The sequence below is a fragment of the Balaenoptera physalus genome (assembly GCF_965194825.1).
Source record: "Balaenoptera physalus genome assembly, chromosome: 14".
In the NCBI taxonomy this organism is placed as follows: domain Eukaryota; kingdom Metazoa; phylum Chordata; class Mammalia; order Artiodactyla; family Balaenopteridae; genus Balaenoptera; species Balaenoptera physalus.
The window spans coordinates 75,764,508-75,777,820 of NC_138893.1; positions in this window are offsets into that span (position 1 = coordinate 75,764,508).

Below are 13,313 nucleotides of genomic sequence, written 5' to 3' on the forward strand. Positions count from 1 at the left end.
TGTTTCATAGAAATCTCCTGTAAAGTCATCTGGTCCTGGACTTTTGTTTGTTGGGAATTTTTTAATCACAATCTCAATTTCAGTCCTTGTGATTGGTCTGTTCATATTTTCTATTTCTTCTTGGTTCAGTCTCGGAAGATTCTACCTTTCTAAGAGTTTGTCCATTTCTTCCACGTTGTCCATTTATTGGCATATCTTTGACTGCAGTAATCTCTTATGATTCTTTGTATTTCTGTGGTGCCCATTGTAACTTCTTTTTCATTTCTAATTTTATTGATTTGAGTCCTCTCCCTTTTTTTCTAGATATATATGGGTCTTGTTTTTGTATCCATTCAGCCCGTCTATGTCTTTTGGTTGAAGCATTTAATCCATTTACATTTAAGGTAATTATCAATATGTATATTTCTATTTCATTTTCTTAATTGTTTTGGATTGCTTTTTAGGTCTTTTTTCTTCTCTTTGTCTTTTGTTCTCTTGTGATTTGATGGCTAACTTTCATGTTGTATTTGGATTCTTTTTTATTTGTTGTGTGTTTATTTATTGCAGATTTTCACTTTGCAGTTATCTTCAGGTTTTGATATAGCAGTCTATATATAAACAAGATTGTTTTAAGTTTTTGGTTTAATTTCAAATGCATTTCCAATATCCTGCATTTGTGCTCTTCTCACAATTCCTTGTTTTGACATCATATTTGTGTGCAGATGATTTCCTACCTTTACTTTATATTTGCTTTGCCTGTGAGCTTTTCCATTCATAATTTTCTTGTTTCTAGTAATAGCCTTTTCTTTTCCGCTTAGAGAACCTATAGCATTTGTTGCAAAGCCATTCTCACAATGCTGAATTCTTTTAGCTTTTGCTTGTCTGTAAAATTTTTGATTTCTCTGTCAAATCTGAATAAGAGCCTTGCTGGGTATGTGTGTATGTTTTCTTAGTAGCATGTAAGATGTGTTTCTTAATGCAAGCTGGCATCAAAAAAAGTTTGAATGCCATTGATACACATAATTTGTAGAATTAAATGTGCTAATGCATGTAGTGAGGTTTGTGTAATACTTGGCATACAATATGTACTCAGTATATATTTGTATAAATGTTATGATCATTAACCACATATGCTTCTGTGTGTACACCATAATCGGGAAAATGTAAGGCTTTTTAAATGAAAATATGCCTTCTGATATTCATATAATAAACCTCTGCCAAGGAGTTCATCACTGCCTACTTCTCCTAAAATAGGTGATTCCTCCTGAACTGACAGCTTTATCACATAGTCTGAAAAAGCTAGTTTCTATTTACTGTGCCCTGATTTACACTAACTAAGGTTCGTGTGGCTAGGCTATTCATTCCATAACATGCAGCTGCTCATGGGCATAAACTGAAGCTGCCAAGTCTCTTTTGTACCATTGACCCTCTATATGGGACACAACTGTTCATAAAAGCCAAAGTAGCAGAATTCTCCTTACTTAAGTCCAAGGCTTTTAACTTGTTCCTAGGAGGAAGTTCTTAGGTCAAAGAGAGGTAAAGGAGCAGGTGTCTCAGTAAACTCAAGACATTAAAAAATATATTTATGTATACATATATAAAATAAATTTTCTGTATTCTTAAGTGAATTATTCTCAGATCTCAACTTATTTTCCTTTTATACATTGTTCTTTAAAAATCCCTTTCTTAATCAGTTTAGAAAGTTTTGTGAGAATTTTGCCCTTGAAAGGGATATATCTTTCTATTAATATTCCTAATATAGATTTAAATGAGACCATTCATTTTTCAATGATTTGATGCTTATAATCCTTTTTTGCTTAGGAAAAAGCTTAAAACACATTAATTCTGCAGTCTTAACCCGAGCATCCATCACGTGATAAATGGATTATAAAACTTATGCTCATTAATCAAAGGCTCATGGCATGACCAAAGCAAGAGTGGTAGTGATGGGCACATTGAGAAGCACTGGGAAAATGGCTCCCTATTCCAATCCAAACCATCTTCTTAACCAGAAGTGTGTTGCCCTATACACCAGTGACCCTCAAGAGGTCTCTGAATATAGCTTGGAAAGCCCTGCATGATCAGGCCACTTTTACATTTTTAACTCCAACTTGGGCATTTTACTCTCCCTTAATCATGTTCAAGTTCTAGTCTATGATTCCAAGTTTCTCAAACGTTTCTTTTTCTGTCCTGCCTCTGGACCCTAACCTCTAGTCTCCTCTATGTCTGGATCTGTGTCTCTGTAGATGTAAGACACGTACCACCAGTGGTTTAAGGAATCATTTTAGACTGATGCTCAAACAGAGCTTTGAATATCATTGTTTCATAGTATAAGGAAAATTATCTTCTGATTAGATCACTTAAATGAAAAAGTCTCACTTCCATACTGAGTGAATTTATTTGTTTGCTTAACACTTAGATTGCTAATATCCCCTTTTTATTGGAAGAGGGAAGGTCTGAGGCTCAGAAATTTCTGCTGGAAGTAGTAATTAGCTAAGATTTAATTGTATGCTTGTGTCAGTGTATTTATTTTCAGAGATTCCTTCTGCTTATACTGCATGATTTTTATTTTCTTCTTATGGGAATGATATAAATGTGTCTTTTAAAACAATTTTAATTTAAATTTTAAAAATGAATTGATCAAAATAAGTATTCAGTAAATAATGTTATTGTATGTATGTGAATATGCAAAAGTCATGAGCTTGGTAGGCGTATAAGTAAAGTTTTGTAAATCCTGACATAGAATATTCTTCCCCACACTGTTTCTGTATCTTCAGTTCTCATTTGAAATATCACTTTTGTCAGAAAGACATCTTTGACTCTCTCTAGAATCCGGTTCCATTACCTTCTTTCTTTATTCCCTAATTCCCTCTACTCATCTATCAAATGATATATTCCTTTTCATAAAGTTGCCTATATACTCACCTTTATCTCCTGTATCAAATTCTGTGAAGGCAGATGCCATTCAAAATGTCAGGTGATAAATATTTGTTGAATCAGTAAGTGTAGAACTTGGATGAACAAGCGCTCAGGTTGTGAAAAGGGTGGAATTATCATGATTAATTCCCTAAAACATGGACTTGAATTGTTGCTCTTTTGTTTTATTCAAGACTTGGTTTTTCCTTAAAAAAAACTTTTTTTTACCCTAGTATCAATCACAAGATAAAGAGGTTGTAACTTGAGACTTGCTAGACAATGGACATAATAGGAGCAGACTAATACCAGACTAGACTTACAAGCTGGCTGGGGATTCCATATAGTCTCTCTGCCTGAGAGTCCCCAAACTCAAGGTTTGGTTGAGCTGAGTCACCAGAAAGCTTGTCATACTAAACACGTGGTTGGGCCTGAGACTGAAAATCCACCACCCTGATGATAATTAGTCTCAGAGTCTTTGCAGTTGTTGATGTTATATTCTGGACATTCCAGACATGTTATACATCCATGAAAAGGAGCCTGATCTAGGGTGTGTGTGATTGTGAACAGAAACTTGTAAACCAGGGCTATGAATAGAAATGAATGGCAGGGATTTAAGATATCCTTAATTTGTAAGGAACTGTGATGGATGCTGAGGGGGAGTCAGTTAACGTTGGCGATTGCATTCAGAGAATATCTGTTATTGGAGAGATGGCAACTTATCAGTTAGTCAGTAATTGAGGATTTGATTAGCCAATCAATAATTTACTACCTTAACTGTCCATAAAATATTTCATTGCGAAATCTTAAATGAGTTTTGAAATTACTCATGTTAATTAAATTTCTTTCTTAGGCTGTGCCTATGAAATCATAATATTCTTTTATTATAGCAAACTAAGCTATTTAAAGAGAAAGACCACTGCACAAAGAAAAACTATGTTACATATTGTGTGCTTCATTTATGTAGCATTTCACCATATAAATCAAATTGTTATTACATTCTGCAGCATAACATATCTCTTAATGAAGAAACAAATTACCCCCACAAACAAGTATTTTCTTTTTCCCTTCTGGGTATTCGAAGTTAAAAAAAAAGGTAGGGCATTGTTCTTTTCTTACTATTAATTAATTAACTAATTTTTATTTTTGGCTGCATTGGGTCTTCATTGCTGTGCGCAGGCTTTCTCTAATTGCGGCAAACGGGAGCTACTCTTCACTGCGATGTACAGGCTTCTCATTGTGGTTGGCTTCTCTTGTTGTGGAGCATGGGCTCTAGGCGTGTGGGCTTCAGTAGTTGTAGCTCACAGGTTCTAGAACGCAGGCTCCGTAGTTGTGGCACATGGGCTTAGTTGCTCTGCAGCATGTGGGATCTTCCTGGACCAGGGATTGAACCCATGTCCCCTACATTTGCAGACAGATTCCCAACCACTGGGCCACCAGGGAAGTCCTAGGGCATTGTTATAACAAGCCTAATTTGTCACCCACGGGAACCATTATATTGTATGAACGTACTGAATTTGCATTTCATAAGGCATTCATGGACACATTATCTAATCACAAATATTAAAATATCACTTATTTCAAAAATTACAACAAAAATGGAGCAAACATGTGATATGTGATCCCATATGATTTTAGAGATAGGTAGAGGATTGTATTTCTTCATTCATTCAATATTGATCAGCCTATGTGTCATGCACTGTAGTATATGGTCCCTGTCTCCTTGGAAGTTTAATTTATTAATTTATTTTTAATTTGTTTTATTGGTGAGATTCACTTTTTAAAAAATATTCATTTTGGAAAATATAGGATCTCAGGAGGTCACTGTGATGGACTGCTAGCTGTGCCTCTTCTCATGCACCTGGATTACATTTCTTATCCTCCCTCGCAATTAGTTGTGGCTAAGTTAGTGAGATCTGGACAGTGGAGTATTAGTGGCAGTGATTGTGCCTGACCTATGAGAACTTTCCACTTGTGCTCCATCATGTTCTTTCCCCTCTACCAATTGGATGCAGATGATGAAAAGTTCTGGAGAAGGAAGGATCCTGCATCCCTTAACTACTGAGAAGTGGAAAGCATACCACCAAACAAGAAGAATGCCACCTTTGCAATATGGAAAAAACAAATGACCTGATAGGTTCTTACCGTTATACATTTGGGAGGCTGTTAGAGCAGTTTAGCCTACCCTAATTACCATAGTCACATAGACTCAGACATAGATGCACGGTTTTGATGCTTAGTTCCTTCACTTATACTTCTGTCACTTTGGACAGTTGTGTAATTTCTCTAACATAACTTACCTCATCAGAACTTGAGGCTTATATAATAGCCACCATATATGGTCATTGAGTAGAGGAAAGGGGTTGATATATGTACAGGGATTAAACCTGCCCCTAGTAAGTAAATAATTTGGCTATTTTTGTTATTATTCCTCAGAGGATCCTTGAGAATCTGAGAAGAAAGCTAAAGTGGACACATGATGTTTCAAAATGAGAAATGGAAGCTCCCATAATCTTGGGCAGGTTGGCTGGAGGAGGTGGGACCTATAAGAGAGGTGTAGAATCAGAAACTTGCCCTCTGGTGAGAAAGTTGACAATCATACCAAGCTCCTCACTGGATGCTATAAAACTGTCTGTTCCCTGAGAATCCCTGTATTTCAAAGACTGTCTGATATGGTTATACCTTTCCATGGGGAATAAACTCCCAACAGTACCTGGAGAGACACAAGTTGTTCTGATGGAGGTGATACAAAGAGCAGTTGAGAAAAAAAAGAAGAAAAATGGGGGAGGGGGTGAAGCTCAAGAAGAAGAAGAACAAATGGCTTCAGCAGCAGTGAAGCCACACCGAGAAAACATGTGAAATCTGAAATCCCTCAAGGATGGGAGAGAATATGGAATCTTTGGGGGTTGCAGGAACCCAGAAGGTACACCATCAACAACCCATGCTGTTTCTTCCCCTGCCCTTTCAGGGTAGCGGAGTTGGAGATATACTTGTAGAGGGGACCTACATGTGTGAACATTATTAAACCCATTTTAACCAGTCAGAGAACTGTGCATTCATGTAAGTTTCTCTAATAGTATACACTATTGCCATGGCAGGTCTAATTATAAGGAAGAGGAACATTTAACATCCCTCTTGAGATAATTGTGGACTGTCTTATCATAATTACACAGATTTATTTAACACACTTATTTCCTCAAAAATAACCTTAGGTCCAAAAATGTAAATGTTCTTATTGTGCTTTGATTTATTAATTTTTATATATGGGAGCAAAGCACTTTAAGAAATTTTCTATTCACTTTGTTTTTTTTTTTTTTTTTTATTAGGCATCAATTTTATACATATCAGTGTATACATGTCAATCCCAATCGCCCAATTCAGCACACCACCATCCCCACCTCACCGCAGTTTTCCCCCCTTGGTGTCCATATGTCCATTCTCTACATCTGTCTCTCAACTTCTGCCCTGCAAACTGGCTCATCTGTACCATTTTTCTAGGTTCCACATACATGCATTAATATACGATATTTGTTTTTCTCTTTCTGACTTACTTCACTCTGTATGACAGTCTCTAGATCCATCCACGTCTCAACAAATGACTCAATTTCGTTCCTTTTTATGGCTGAGTAATATTCCATTGTATATATGTACCACATCTTCTTTATCCATTCATCTGTTGATGGGCATTTAGGTTGCTTCCATGACCTGGCTATTGTAAATAGTGCTGCAATGAACATTGGGGTGCATGTGTCTTTTTGAATTACGGTTTTCTCTGGGTATATGCCCAGTAGTGGGATTGCTGGGTCATATGGTAATTCTATTTTTAGTTTTTTAAGGAACCTCCATATTGTTCTCCAGAGTGGCTGTATCAATTTACATTCCCACCAACAGTGCAAGAGGGTTCCCTTTTCTCCACACCCTCTCCAGCATTTGTTGTTTGTAGATTTTCTGATGATCCCCATTCTAACAGGAGTGAGGTGATACCTCATTGTAGTTTTGATTTGCATTTCTCTAATAATTAGTGATGTTGAGCATCTTTTCATGTGCTTCATGGCCGTCTGTATGTCTTCTTTGGAGAAATGTCTATTTAGGTCTTCTGCCCATTTTTGGATTGGGGTGTTTGTTTCTTTGATATTGAGCTGAATGAGCTGTTTATATATTTTGGAGATTAATCCTTTGTCCGTTGATTCATTTGCAAATATTTTCTCCCATTCTGAGGGTTGTCTTTTCGTCTTGTTTATGGTTTCCTTTGCTGTGCAAAAGCTTTGAAGTTTCATTAGGTCCCACTTGTTTATTTTTGTTTTTATTTCCATTACTCTAGGAGGTGGATCAAAAAAGATCTTGCTGTGATTTATGTCAAAGAGTGTTCTTCCTATGTTTTCCTCTAAGAGTTTTATAGTGTCCAGTCTTATATTTAGGTCTCTAATCCATTTTGAGTTTATTTTTGTGTATGGTGTTAGGGAGTATTCTAATTTCATTCTTTTACATGTAGCTGTCCAGTTTTCCCAGCACCACTTATTGAAGAGACTGTCTTTTCTCCATTGTATATCTTTGCCTCCTTTGTCATAGATTAGTTGACCATAGGTGCGTGGGTTAATCTCTGGGCTTTCTATCTTGTTCCATTGATCTATGTTTCTGTTTTTGTGCCAGTACCATATTGTCTTGATTACTGTAGCTTTGTAGTATAGTCTGAAGTCAGGGAGTCTGATTCCTCCAGCTCCATTTTTTTGCCTCAAGACTGCTTTGGCTATTCGGGGTCTTTTGTGTCTCCATACAAATTTTAAGATGATTTGTTCTAGCTCCGTAAAAAATGCCATTGGTAATTTGATAGGGATTGCATTGAATCTGTAGATTGCTTTGGGTAGTATACTCATTTTCACAATGTTGATTCTTCCAATCCAAGAACATGGTATATCTCTCCATCTGTTGGTATCATCTTTAATTTCCTTCATCAGTGTCTTATAGTTTTCTGCATACAGGTCTTTTGTCTCCCTAGGTAGGTTTATTCCTAGGTATTTTATTCTTTTTGTTGCAATGGTAAATGGGAGTGTTTCCATAATTTCTCTTTCAGATTTTTCATCATTAGTGTATAGGAATGCAAGAGTTTTCTGTGCATTAATTTTGTATCCTGCAACTTTACCATATTCATTAATTAGCTCTAGCAGTTTTCTGGTGGCAGTTTTAGGATTCTCTATGTATAGTATCATGTCATCCGCAAACAGTGACAGTTTTACTTCCTCTTTTCCAATTTGTATTCCTTTTATTTCTTTTTCTTCTCTGATTGCCGTGGCTAGGACTTCCAGAACTATGTTGAATAATAGTGGTGAGAGTGGACATCCTTGTCTCGTTCCTGATCTTAGAGGAAATGCTTTCAGTTTTTCACCATTGAGAATGATGTTTGCTGTGGGTTTGTCATATATGGCCTTTATTATGTTGAGGTAGGTTCCCTCTATGCCCACTTTCTGGAGAGTTTTTATCATAAATGGGTGTTGAATTTTGTCAAAAGCTTTTTCTGCATCTATTGAGATGATCATATGGTTTTTCTTCTTCAATTTGTTAATATGGTGTATCACATTGATTGATTTGCGTATATTGAAGAATCCTTGCATCCCTGGGATAAATCCCACTTGATCGTGGTGTATGATCCTTTTAATGTGTTGTTGGATTCTGTTTGCTAGTATTTTGTTGAGGATTTTTGCATCTATATTCATCAGTGATATTGGTCTGTAATTTTCTTTTTTTGTAGTGTCTTTGTCTGGTTTTGGTATCAGGGTGATGGTGGCCTCATAGAATGAGTTTGGGAGTGTTCCTTCCTCTGCAATTTTTTGGAAGAGTTTGAGAAGGATGGGTGTTAGCTCTTCTCTAAATGTTTGATAGAATGCACCTGTGAAGCCATCTGGTCCTGGACTTTTGTTTGTTGGAAGATTTTTAATCACAGTTTCAATTTCATTACTTGTGATTGGTCTGTTCATATTTTCTGTTTCTTCCTGATTCAGTCTTGGAAGGTTATACCTTTCTAAGAATTTGTCCATTTCTTCCAGGTTGTCCATTTTATTGGCATAAAGTTGCTTATAGTAGTCTCTTAGGATGTTTTGTATTTCTGCAGTGTCTGTTGTAACTTCTCCTTTTTCATTTCTGATTTTATTGATTTGAGTCCTCTCCCTCTTTTTCTTGATGAGTCTGGCTAATGGCTTATCAATTTTGTTTATCTTCTCAAAGAACCAACTTTTAGTTTTATTGATCTTTGCTATTGTTTTCTTTGTTTCTATCTCATTTATTTCTGCTCTGATCTTTATGATTTCTTTCCTTCTGCTAACTTTGGGTTTTGTTTGTTCTTCTTTCTCTAGTTTCTTTAGGTGTAAGGTTAGATTGTTTACTTGAGATTTTTCTTGTTTCTTTAGGTAGGCTTGTATAGCTATAAACTTCCCTCTTAGAACCGCTTTTGCTGCATCCCATAGGTTTTGGGTCGTCGTGTTTTCATTGTCATTTGTCTCCAGGTATTTTTTGATTTCCTCTTTGATTTCTTCAGTGATCTTTTGGTTATTTAGTAACGTATTGTTTAGCCTCCATGTGTTTGTCTTTTTTACGTTTTTTTCCCTGTAATTCATTTCTAATCTCATAGCGTTGTGGTCAGAAAAGATGCTTGGTATGATTTCAATTTTCTTAAATTTACTGAGGCTTGATTTGTGACCCAAGATGTGATCTATCCTGGAGAATGTTCCGTGCGCACTTGAGAAGAATGTGTAATCTGCTGTTTTTGGATGGAATGTCCTATATATATCAATTAAATCTATCTGGTCTATTGTGTCATTTAAAGCTTCTGTTTCCTTATTTATTTTCATTTTGGATGATCTGTCCATTGGTGTAAGTGAAGTGTTAAAGTCCCCCACTATTATTGTGTTACTGTCGATTTCCTCTTTTATAGCTGTTAGCAGTTGCCTTATGTATTGTGGTGCTCCTATGTTGGGTGCATATATATTTATAATTGTTATATCTTCTTCTTTGATTGATCCCTGGATCATTATGTAGTGTCCTTCCTTGTCTCTTGTAACATTCTTTATTTTAAAGTCTATTTTATCTGATATGAGTATAGCTACTCCAGCTTTCTTTTGATTTCCATTTGCATGGAATATCTTTTTCCATCCCCTAACTTTCAGTCTGTATGTGTCCCTAGGTCTAAAGTGGGTCTCTTGTAGACAGCATATATATGGGTCCTGTTTTTGTATCCATTCAGCCAGTCTATGTCTTTTGGTTGGGGCGTTTAATCCATTCACGTTTAAGGTAATTATCGATATGTATGTTCCTATGACCATTTTCTTAATTGTTTTGGGTTTGTTTTTGTAGGTCCTTTTCTTCTCTTGTGTTTCCCACTTAGAGAAGTTCCTTTAGCATTTGTTGTAGAGCTGGTTTGGTGGTGCTGAATTCTCTTAGCTTTTGCTTGTCTGTAAAGCTTTTGATTTCTCCATCAAATCTAAATGAGATCCTTGCCGGGTAGAGTAATCTTGGTTGTAGGTTCTTCCCTTTCATCACTTTAAGTATATCATGCCACTCCCTTCTGGCTTGCAGAGTTTCTGCTGAGAAATCAGCTGTTAACCTTATGGGAGTTCCCTTGTATGTTATTTGTCGTTTTTCCCTTGCTGCTTTCAATAATTTTTCTTTGTCTTTAATTTTTGCCACTTTGATTACTATGTGTCTTGGCGTGTTTCTCCTTGGGTTTATTCTGTATGGGACTCTCTGCGCTTCCTGGACTTGGGTGGCTATCTCCTTTCCCATGTTAGGGAAGTTTTCGACTATAATCTCTTCAAATATTTTCTCTGGTCCTTTCTCTCTCTCTTCTCCTTCTGGGACCCCTATAATGCGAATGTTGTTGCGTTTAATGTTGTCCCAGAGGTCTCTTAGGCTGTCTTCATTTCTTTTCATTCTTTTTTCTTTAGTCTGTTCCGCATCAGTGAATTCCACCATTCTGTCTTCCAGGTCACTTATCCGTTCTTCTGCCTCAGTTATTCTGCTATTGATTCCTTCTAGTGTAGTTTTCATTTCAGTTATTGTATTGGTCATCTCTGTTTGTTTGTTCTTTAATTCTTCTAGGTCTTTGTTAATCATTTCTTGCATCTTCTCAATCTTTGCCTCCATTCTTATTCCGAGGTCCTGGATCATCTTCACTATCATTATTCTGAATTCTTTCTCTGGAAGGTTGCCTATCTCCACTTCAGTTAGTTGTTTTTCTGGGGTTTTTTCTTGTTCCTTCATCTGGTATATAGCCCTCTGCCTTTTCATCTTCTCTATCTTTCTGTAACTGTGGTTTTTTCTCTATTCACTTTGAAAGCATTTGTCTGAGTCATCCTGGTTCTGGGAAGTCAAATGAAAATTTTATATTTCTGATTTTAATTTGACAAAAATCAAGCTAAGTGGTTCTAATGAATATCTATCTGACTGTTTAGATCTTCTTATGACAGGTTTTCTTTGTAAGAACTAGGAACTCCCAGAGACCACTCTTAGAAGAATGAGAAGAACAGGAGATAAATGGGAAACGGTGAGAGGCTTTGGGCTGGAAGAGATGGCCTTGGATTCAGTGTTTAGCGCTAACACATGTGGTTAAGGTTATTTCCTCACACACTGGGTTTGAAGTGCTCATTTTCAAGGTCGGGGGCCATACATATGTTACTGCATTAGCCAAAAAGTTTGTTCTGGTTTCACACATCCAATAACATTTAATTTCCTTCTGAAGCATTTCTCCCCTTTCATCTGATGGGGATCTTAGTCAGATGAGGTGAGCATTTGATCTGAATGGAACAAATCAGAATCAGCTATGGGGTATTTTTTTTTAATTTTTTTGAATTTTATTTTATATATTTTTTTATACAGCAGGTTCTTATTAGTTATCCATTTTATACATATTAGTGTATATATGTCAATCCCAATATCCCAATTCATCACACCACCACCACCCCCCGCCACTTTCCCCCCTTGGTATCCATACATTTGTTCTCTACATGTGTGTCTCTATTTCTGCCCTGCAAACTGGTTCATCTGTACCATTTTTCTAGGTTCCACATATATGAGTGAATATACTGTATTTTTTTTTCTCTTTCTGACTCACTTCACTGTGTATGACAGTCTCTAGGTCAATCCACCTCACTACAAATAACTCAGTTTCTTTCCTTCTTATGGCTGAGTAATATTCCATTGTATATATGTACCACCTCTTCTTTATCCATTCGTCTGTCAATGGGCATTTAGGTTCCTTCCATGACCTGGCTATTGTAAATAGTGCTGCAATGAACATTGGGGTGCATGTGTCTCTTTGAATTACGGTTTTCTCTGGGTATATGCCCACTAGTGGGATTGCTGGGTCATATGGTAATTCTATTTTTAGTTTTTTAGGTAACCTCCATACTGTTCTCCATAGTGGCTGTATTAATTTACATTCCCACCAACAGTGCAAGAGTGTTCCCTTTTCTCCACACCCTCTCCAGCATTTGTTGATTGTAGATTTTCTGATGATGCCCATTCTAACTGGTATGGGGTGATACCTCATTGTAGTTTTGATTTGCAATTCTCTAATAATTAGTGATGTTGAGCAACGTTTCATGTGCCTCTTGGCCATCTGTATGTCTTCTTTGGAGAAATGTCTATTTAGGTCTTCTGCCCATTTTTGGATTGGGTTGTTTGTTTTTTTTTTAATTGAGCTGCATGAGCTGTTTATATATTTTGGAGATTATTCCTTTGTTCATTGTTTCATTTGCAAATATTTTCTCCCATTCTGAGGACTGTCTTTTCATCTTGTTTATGTTTTCCTTTGCTGTGCAAAAGCTTTTAAGTTTCATTAGGGCTCATTTGCATATTTTTGTTTTTATTTCCATTACTCTAGGAGGTGGATTAAAAAACATCTTGCTGTAATTTATGTCAAATAGTGTTCTTCCTATGTTTTCCTCTAAGAGTTTTATAGTGTCTGGCCTTACATTTAGGTCTTTAATCCATTTTGAGTTTATTTTTGTGTATGATGTTAGGGAGTGTTCTAATTTCATTCTTTTACATGTAGCTGACCGGTTTTCCCAGCACCACTTATTGAAGAGACTTTCTTTTCTCCATTGTATATCCTTGCCTCCGTTGTCATAGATTAGTTAACCATAGGTGCGTGGGTTTATCTCTGGGCTTTCCATCCTGTTCCATTGATCTATATTTCTGTTTTTGCTCTGGTACCATATAGTCTTGATTACTGTAGTTTTGTAGTATAGCTGAAGTCAGGGAGTCTGATTCCTCTAGCTCCATTTTTTCCCCTCAAGACTGCTTTGGCTATTAAGGGTTTTTTGTGTCTCCATACGAATTTTAACATTTTTTGTTCTAGTTGTGTAAAAAATGCCATTGGTAATTTGATAGGGATTGCATTGAAATTGTAGATTGCTTTGGGTAGTATAATC